This window comes from Canis lupus, chromosome 33 (genome assembly GCF_011100685.1).
Source record: "Canis lupus familiaris isolate Mischka breed German Shepherd chromosome 33, alternate assembly UU_Cfam_GSD_1.0, whole genome shotgun sequence".
In the NCBI taxonomy this organism is placed as follows: domain Eukaryota; kingdom Metazoa; phylum Chordata; class Mammalia; order Carnivora; family Canidae; genus Canis; species Canis lupus.
In genome coordinates, this window is record NC_049254.1 from 1,786,416 (window position 1) to 1,795,195 (window position 8,780).

General features: G+C 46.1%; 1 long non-coding RNA gene across 1 annotated transcript; it reads right to left on the minus strand.

Annotated features, from left to right (window-relative positions):
• Positions 1-245: 245 nt before the first annotated feature.
• Positions 246-7,248, minus strand: LOC119867303. Its single transcript, XR_005383103.1, has 3 exons — positions 7,196-7,248; positions 6,222-6,348; positions 246-707 (listed from the first exon to the last, which is right to left on the minus strand). It is a non-coding gene; the product is annotated as an uncharacterized LOC119867303 (long non-coding RNA).
• Between the last annotated feature and the right edge of the window lie 1,532 nt (positions 7,249-8,780).

Genomic DNA, 8,780 nt, shown 5'->3' on the forward strand with positions numbered 1-8,780 from the left:
CAGATGGAGTTGGAAACAACAGCCCAACAGTAGATGAAGCGAGGTGACTGATGGAGGCACTGTCGTGTAACAGGAGGCCACTGCTGACCTGCTGGCAACACCAGGGGACTCAAGTACTTCCAGACTGCCCTGGAGCATGGGGAACTGACGCCCGGGACGCCCAAACCACACACCACCATGAAGCTCTGTGTTTGTCTTTTTAAGCTTAGACCTTAGATGGAGGGGGAGCTTATAAACACCGGGAATTTATTTCTCACAGTTCCAGAGGCCGAGAAGTCTAAAATCAAGGGACTGCTGAGATGCCATATCCCAGTTCATAGCTGGTCATGTTCTCATTGTGTCCTCACAAAGTGAAAGGGACAAAGAGCTCTCTGGTGTCTCTTTTATTTTTTTTTTCCAAGTTTTTATTTAAATTCAAGTTAGTTAACATATGTTGTAGTACTGGTTTCAGGAGTAGAATTTAGTGATTCATCACTTACATACAACACCCAGTGCTCTTCTCAACAAGCGCCCCCTTAACACCCATCATCCATTTAGACCATCCCCATCCCACATTCCCTACAGCAGCTCTCAGTTTGTTCTGCTAATATTAAGAGCCTCTTGAAGCACCTAGGTGGCTCAGTCCACTTAAATGTCCGACATTCGATCTCAGCTCAGGTCTTAATCTCACAGTTGTGAATTCAAGTCCAGAAATCGGCTCCAGCCTACTTAAAAAAAAAAAAAGAATCTCTTATCATTTGCTTCTCTCTCTTTTTTTTTTAAGATTTTATTTATTTATTCATGAGAGACACACACAGAGAGAGAGAGAGAGAGAGAGAGAGACAAGTAGAAGGAGAAGCAGGCTCCATGCAGGGAGCCCGACAGGGGACTCGATCCCGGGTCTCCAGGATCACACCCTGGACTGAAGGCAGCACTAAACTGCTGAGCCACTGGGCTGCCCTCTCTTTGTTTTTATCTTATTTTGTTTTTTCTTTCTTTCCTCAATGGTCATGTTTTTTTTCTTAAATTCCACATGAGTAAAATACACTACTTGTCTTTCTCTGACTGACTTGTTTCTCTTAGCATAATACACTCTAGCTCCATCCATATTACAAATGGCAAGATTTCATTCTTTTTTGATGTCTGAGTAATATTCCATTGTATATATAAACAACCTTTTCTTTATCCATTCATCAGTCTTTTTTTTAAAGATTTTATTTATTTTTTCATGAGAGACAGAGAGAGAGGCAGAGACACAGGTGGAGGGAGAAGCAGGCTCGATTCCAGGACCCTGGGATCATGCCCTGAGCCAAAGGCTGACCCTCAACTACTGAGTCATCCAGGGGTTCCTCCATTCATCGGTCTATGGACACTTGGGCTCTCTCCGTAGTTTGACTATTGTTGATGTTGCTGCTGTAAACACTGAGGTGCAGGTACCCCTTTGAGTCTGTACTTTTGTATCCTTTGGGTAAATCCCTAGTAGTGCAGTTGCTGGGTTGCAGGGTAGCTCTATCTTTACCTTTTTGAGGACCCTCCACACTGTTCTCCACAGTGGCTGCTCCAGCCTGCATTCCCACCAACAGTATAAAAGGATTCCCCCTTCTCCACATCCTCACCAACACCTATTGTTTCCTCTGTTGTTAATTTTAGCCATTTTGACAGATGTGCGGTGATATCTCAGCATGGTTTTAATTTGTATTCCTTTGGTGATGAGAGATGTTGAGCACCTTTTCATGTGTCTATTAGCCTTCTGGTTGTCTTCATTGGAAAGATGTCTATTTTTGTCTTCTGCTCATTTCTTGACTGAGTTATTTGGTTTTGGGTGTTGAGTCTGATAAGTTTCTTATAGATCTTTATCTACCAGCCCTTTATCAGCTATTTCATTTGCGAATATCTTCTCCTATTCTGTAGGTTGTCTTTTAGTTTTGTTGATTATTTCCTCAGCTGTGCAGAAGCTTTTTATCTTGATGAAATTCTGATAGCTCACTTTTGCTTTTATTTCCCTTGCCTCTGGTGAAATGTCTAATAAGTTGTGAAAGCCGAGATCAAAGAGGTTGCTGCCTGTGTTCTCTAAGATTTTAATGGTTTCCTATCTCACATTTAGGTCTTTCATTCATTTTGAATTTGTTTTGTGTATGCTTTAAGAAAGTGGTCCAGCCTCATTCTTCTGCACGTGGCTGTCCAGTTTTCCCAGCACCATTTATTGAAGAGACTGTCCTTTTTCCATTGGATAGTCTTTCCTGCTTTGTCGAATACTAGTTGACCATAGAGTTGAGGGCCCATTTCTGGGTTTTCTGTTCCGTTCCATTGATCTATGTGTCTGTTTCTGTGCCAATACCACACTGTCTTGATGACCACAGCTTTGTAATACAGTTTCCACAATCTGGCATTGTGATGCCCCCGGCTCCGGTTTTCTTTTTCAAAATTACTTTGGCTCTTTAGGGTTTAGGGTCTTTTTTTTTTTTTTTCCACACAATTGTTTATTTATTTATTTATTTGTTTTGTTCTAGTTCTGTGAAAAATGCTGGTGTTATTTTCATTGGGATTGCATTCCAAACCATGAGCATGGGATGCTTTTCCATTTCTTTGTGTCCTCTTCAGTTTGTTTCATCAGTGTTCCATACTTTCAACATACACATCTTTTACCTCTTTGGTTAGGTTTATGCCTAGTATCTTATGGCTTTTGGTGTCATTGTAAACGGGATCAATTCCTTGATTGCTCTTTCTACTGCTTCATTATTGGTATATAGAAATGCAACAGATTTCTGTACATTGGTTTTATATCCTGTGACTTTGCTGAATTCATCTATCAGGTCTAGCAATTTCTTCATCCAGTCTTCAGGGTTTTCTGCACAGAGTATCATGTCGTCTGCAGAGAGTGAAAGTTAGACTTCTTCCTTACCAGTGTGGAGGCCTTTTATTTCCTTTTGTTGTCCAATTGCTGAGGTGAGGACTTCTAGTACTTGTGTTGAACAACAGCGGTGAGAGTGGACATCCCTGTCGTGTTCCTGACAGTAGGGGCAAGCTCTCAGTTTTCCCTCATTGAGGATAATAGTAGCTGTGGGCCTTTTGTATATGGCCTTTGTGATGTTGAGATATGTTCCTTCTATCCCTACTTTCTTGATGGCTTTTATCAGGAAAGATGCTCTATTCTGTCAAATGCTTTTCCTGTATCTACCGAAAGGTTCACATTGCTTTTACAAATGCAGTGTATCACGTTGATTGATGTGTGGACACTGAACCACCCCTGAAGTCCAGGAATAAATCCTACTTGATTGTGGTGAATAATCCTTTTAATGTACTGTTGGATTTGATTAGCTAGTATCTTGAGAATTTTGCATGCATGTTCATCAGGGACATTGGCCTGTAATCCTCATTTTTAGTGGGGTCTCCGTCTGGTTTTGGAATCAAGAAACTCCTGGCTTCACAGAATGAGTTTGGAAGTTTTCTTTCCATTTCTATTTTTTAGAAGTTTCAGAAGAATTGGCATTGATTCTTCTTTAAATGTCTGGTAGAATCCCCCCGGGAAGACCCCTGGCCCTGGACTCCTGTTAGTCAAGAGAGTTTTGATTACCAATTCAATTTATTTTCTGGTTATGGCCCTGCTCAAATTTTCTATTTCTTCTTGTTTCAGTTTTGATAGTTTATGTTTCTAGAAATTTATCCATTTCTTGCAGATTGCCCAATTTGTTGGCATATAATCGCTCATAATATTCTCTTATAATTGTTTGTATTTCCATGGTGTTGATTGTGATCTCTCCTCTTTCATTCATGATTTTATTTATTTGGGTCCTTTCTCTTTTCATTTTGATAAGTCTAGGTAGAGGTTTATTAATCTTGTTAACTCTCTCCAAGAACCAGCTCGATGGTATGATCGCAATCTTGTTTGTACTAGTTGAGGCCTCATTTGTGAAGTCTTCTGGACAATGTTCCATGTGTGCTTGAGAAGAATGTGTATTCTGCTGCATTAGTATGAAATCTTCTGAATATATCTGTTAAGTCCACCTGGTTCACGGTGACATTCAAAGCCATTGTTTCCTTATCGATCTTCTACATAGATGATCTGTTCATTGCTGTGAGTGGGGTGTTAAAATTCCCTACTGCTATTGTATTATTATCAGTGAGTTTCTTTAAATTTGTTATTAAATTATTTATATATTTTGCTGCTCCGAAGTTCAGGGCATAAATATTTACAATTGTTGAATCTTCTCGTTGGATGGACCCCTTTTTTATGATATAGTGCCCTTCTTCATCTTTTATTGCAGTCTTTAGTTTAAATCCAGTTTGTCTGATAGAAGTACGGCTACTCCAGCATTCTTTTGATGTCCATTAGCATGATAGATGGCTCTCCACCTCCTCCCTTTCAATCTGGAGGTGACTTTGGGTCTAAAATTAGTCTCTTATAAGCATATTGATGAATCTTGGTTTTCTTTTTAAAGATTTTATTTATTCATGAGAGACACACAGAGAGGCAGAGACACAGGCAAAGGGAGAAGCAGGCTCCCTGTGGGGAATCCTGATGTGGAACTCGATCCCACGACCCTGGGATCATGACCTGAGCCAAGGCAGATGCTTAACACCTGAGCTACTCAGGCATTCCAAATTTTGGTTTTTTAAAACCATGCTGGTATCCTATGTCTTTTGCTTGAAGCCTTTAGTCCATTTTTACTCAGAGTAATTATTGATAGATATGAATTTAGTGTCATTGTATTACCCGTATTAAAGTTGCTATTCCTGTAGATTGTCTCTATGCATTTCTAGCTTTTGATGCTTTTGGTCTCTCTTTCCCTCTCAAAGGGTCCCCTTTAATATTTCTTGCTGAACTCATCTAGTGTTCACAAACTCCTTTGGCTTTTGCTTGTCTTGGAAACTCTATCTCCCCTTCTATCTGAACAACAGCCTTGCTGAATTAAATCTTCTTGGCAGCATATTTTTCCCATTAGCATGTGGAATACATCATGCCACCTTTTTTCTGGCCTGTCAAGTTTCTGTGGACATATCTGCTGCTGACCTTATATGTCTATACTTGTAGATTAAGGATCTTCTGCCCCTGGCTGCCTTCAGAATTCTCTCTTTATCTTTGTATTTTGCAGATTTCACTATGATATGCTTGCTGTTGACCTGGTTTTGTTGATTTTGAGGTGAGTTCTCAGAGCCTCTTGGAGCTGAAGGCCTGTTTTCCTTCCTCAGATTAGCGAAATACTCAGTTATAATATATTTAAATAAACCATCTGGTCCTTTTTCTCTGCTTTTCTTCTTCTGGGACCCCTACGATGTGGATATTATTGCACTTTATGGAATCACTGACTTCCCTGTGTCTATATTCAGGATCTAACGGTTTTCTTTCCCTCTTCTTTTCAGCTTCATTATTTTCCATAATTTTATCTTCTATATCACCTATTCATTCTTTTGTTCCTTCCATCCTTGCTGGCATTACAACCAATTGGTTTTACATCTCAGTTATAGCATTTTTAAAATTTTGGCCTGATTAGTTCTTAGGCCTTTTATGTCTGCAGCAAAGGTTTCTCTGGCGTCTTCTGCTCTTTCTTCAAGCCTAGCTAATATTCTTACGGCTGCTGTTCAAAATTCTTGTTCAGATATATTGCTGACATGTTCTGAGAAATCCCTGGCTGTAGTTTCTTCTTGATCTTTCTTTTGGCAAGAATTCCTCTATCTTGTCATTTTGCGTAAGTTTCTGTCTTGTGTGTGTTATGAAAGCTCGTTCTGTTTCCTGCTCCTCCGGGTAATAGTATACTATGAAGGCCTCATACGCTGTCCAGGGCCTGGAGCCTCTGAGAGTGTTCGGGTGCATGCTGTGTGCACTCCGTTGGCGTGTTTTGGCTGCTCTTTCCCACAGGTCAGTCCTCTGCAGATTTCCTCATTGCTTGCAGTGGGGCCTGTTTGGACCTTTAACTACGTGTGTCTTGATTTGTTTGTTAAAATAAGCCTGGGAGCGGTTGGGGGGGGGTGGGGTGGGGTGGGGGATCCAAAAAAGAGAAAAGGAACAAAACAAAACAGACACACAAAAAAACTTTAAGTCTAATTCCAAAGAAAGAGAAAAAGAAAGAAGAAGAAAGAAGAAGAAAGAAAGAAAGAAAGAAAGAAAGAAAGAAAGAAAGAAAGAAAGAAAAGAAAAGAAAAGAAAAGAAAACAAGGAGCCTGATTCAGAAAAAGAAAGGAAACGTAAACGCAAACCTCTAAACCTGATTACCACCCCCCCACCCCCATCGCCCCCAGAAAACCTGGTCCTGTTTCCGCCACCACTGAGGCCGATGCTTTGGAGCACTGTGTGATGAGCGGCGTGATGCCTGCGGGGACCGTGCTGGACACCGGGGAGAGGTCGCCGGGCTGGCTCTACCAAAAATGTCCCTGCAGGACCCGGCGCAGAGCTGGTGTGAGCAGTGGCAGCCTCCACTCGGGGCGCGGCGGCAGCCGAGGTGGCCCCTGCCGGGGGGCACAGCGGCCCCTGGCCCGGGGAGGGAGCCGGAGCCTGCTGCCACTCGGGGAGCCCTCACGGAAAGGTGAGCCATTTCCCCACTGGGGTCCCAGGTCTCCCCAGGTGCCTGTCCTTTCCCTGCCTGTGCCCAGGCCTCCGGCGTGCTGGGCGCCACGGCCCTGCTGTGCTTTCTCTCTGGCCGGAGGCTGGGATTCACGGTCCCAAATCCCACAGGACCCGGCAGGTGTGCCCCCCCCCCCAGGGCAGCCTTGCAGCCGTGGGGCGCCCTCCTGCCCGGGGCACCGTCAGGCACCCGGTGCCAGTTTCCTGTTTAGTCTGTGGCGCGCGGCGGGATTCGAACCTCTCAATCCCACGCCCGTCCTCCAGAGGGGCGCCTCCCAGCGCTGCCGCACGCGCCCCCGTCCCTGTCCCCGGCTGAGCGGCGACTGCGCAGAGCCCGCGCGCCCCAGGCCCTGGGGGGACCGCGCCCCTCTTCCCGCGCCCCGGGCCCTGGGATGCCGTTCCCGGGCGTCGCTCTCCAGCCTGCTGGACGCCCCACGGCGGGCGGCCCCGTAAAGCGTCGCCTCCCGGCTGCGCTGCGGGTAAAACCCTGCAGGAGTCAGGTCCCTCGGTTCCCTCAGGCAAAGCTCTGGGGCGGGGGGGGGGGGGCTGCTTGCGCGTGAGGCCGGGCCCGGCGCGGCTCCGCTTGCGTCTGTGCAGGGGGGCTCGGCGCTCTGCGGGCTCCACAGCTTCCCCGGGTCACGGGTCACGGGTCCGCACCTGGCGCCTGCGCGTTGCCTCCGTCAAGCCGTCAGGCCGAGGCCTACGTGTTGGCGGGGACGTGAGGTTGCAGCGGCGGCGGAGCGCGGGAAGCCGGCCGCCCCCGCCGCGTGACGGGCGTCTCCTGAGGAGCCTCCGCTCCCACTCAGAAGGGCCCCACCTCACAGCCGCTCACCTCACGTTCTAGAACCATCCCCGGGGGTTAGGATTTCCACGCAGGACTGCGGGGGGGGGGGCTATTCCGGCTACAGCAATCTCCCCCCACACCCACGCCAGCGGGGCCGCCAACTACCTGAGGGCCCCGCAGACGCCGTGTGAAAATCGTGTTGACCACAGGTAACTCGGAGGAACAGCTTGGGGGCATGTTGGTCAGAAACGACTTCCCACATACAAACATCAGACCGACTAATCACGTCAAATGTGAGAATTTCGCTCAAGGAAGACACTCAGGTGAAAATCGGAGAAAAATGGAGAATTAGAAGAAGTTTTCATCGCCCAAAATTATCAAGGCTCGAATCCACAGGCCGTGCTGAGAGAACGAACCCGGACAACGAAGGCGGGGGGGGGGGGGGTGTCGGGGTTACGAGCTGCGTGTGAAGAACCGCAGAAGTCCCAACTGAAAATGGGGCAAAGTGTATGTTCCGCATTTACGGAGGAGGTGGTGTAACAGGCCGGCCAGCCGGGAGGACATGCCCAGACTCAGGAGGAATTCCTTAGCGCGCCCACGGAAACGAGGTACTAGTTTCCCTCCAAAATGACAAAAATTAGCAAGCGAGGTCGCGTCCAGTGTGGGCAGGCTTGCGGGAACCTGAGACTCCTCAGGGACTGCAGGTGGGACCGGGGACTGACACGGAGGGCGATGCCCAATATTGACGGCGAGCCTCGCACGTCACCTGGAGGAGCTCCTCGCCGACGCGCAGAGATAGGGAGCGTCGTGCGGACACAGAGGCTGCGGCGTGATGCGCGACAGCACTGAGGAGTGGCCGGTGTGCACCCTGCAGGGACCGTGTTAGACAGTGGGCGTGAAGAAGTCTGAAACCACCCTTACGAGTCAAAACAATAAGAACAAGAAAAAAAAATATTCCAGCACCATTTACATAAATAAAAACAGATGCACATGAAACAGTCACGCATATGTTGTTGGAGCATAAGAACAGAAAGGTCTACGTTATGACTGTCTCCTGTGGAAAAGGGTGTGGAACAATGAGAATAAAGGAAATGCACACACATCCCCAAAAAAGGAATATGGTTAATTTAACTCCTTGCATATATTTTTTTTTTTCAAAATAGGAAGAAAAGACAGGACAAAAACGAGATAAGCTATAAGAACCTGAAAAGATGAGACTCAAACACAAAGAAACCCAGAGGAGTAACGTGGTCCCATTTTTTCCTCACGAAGGAATGCAGATTCCAGGCTCTTGACAGAGCGACCATGAGGTCCTGCTTCCTTCTCGCCCCAACACTGGCAGTAAGGAAACCGAAACCTGCTTTGTTGGAATTAAGAATATCCTACGTAGTTCTTTTCCTCATGGGAAATTATAAATTATAATAAATATAATACTGATAGCATATTTTCTTTCTTTCT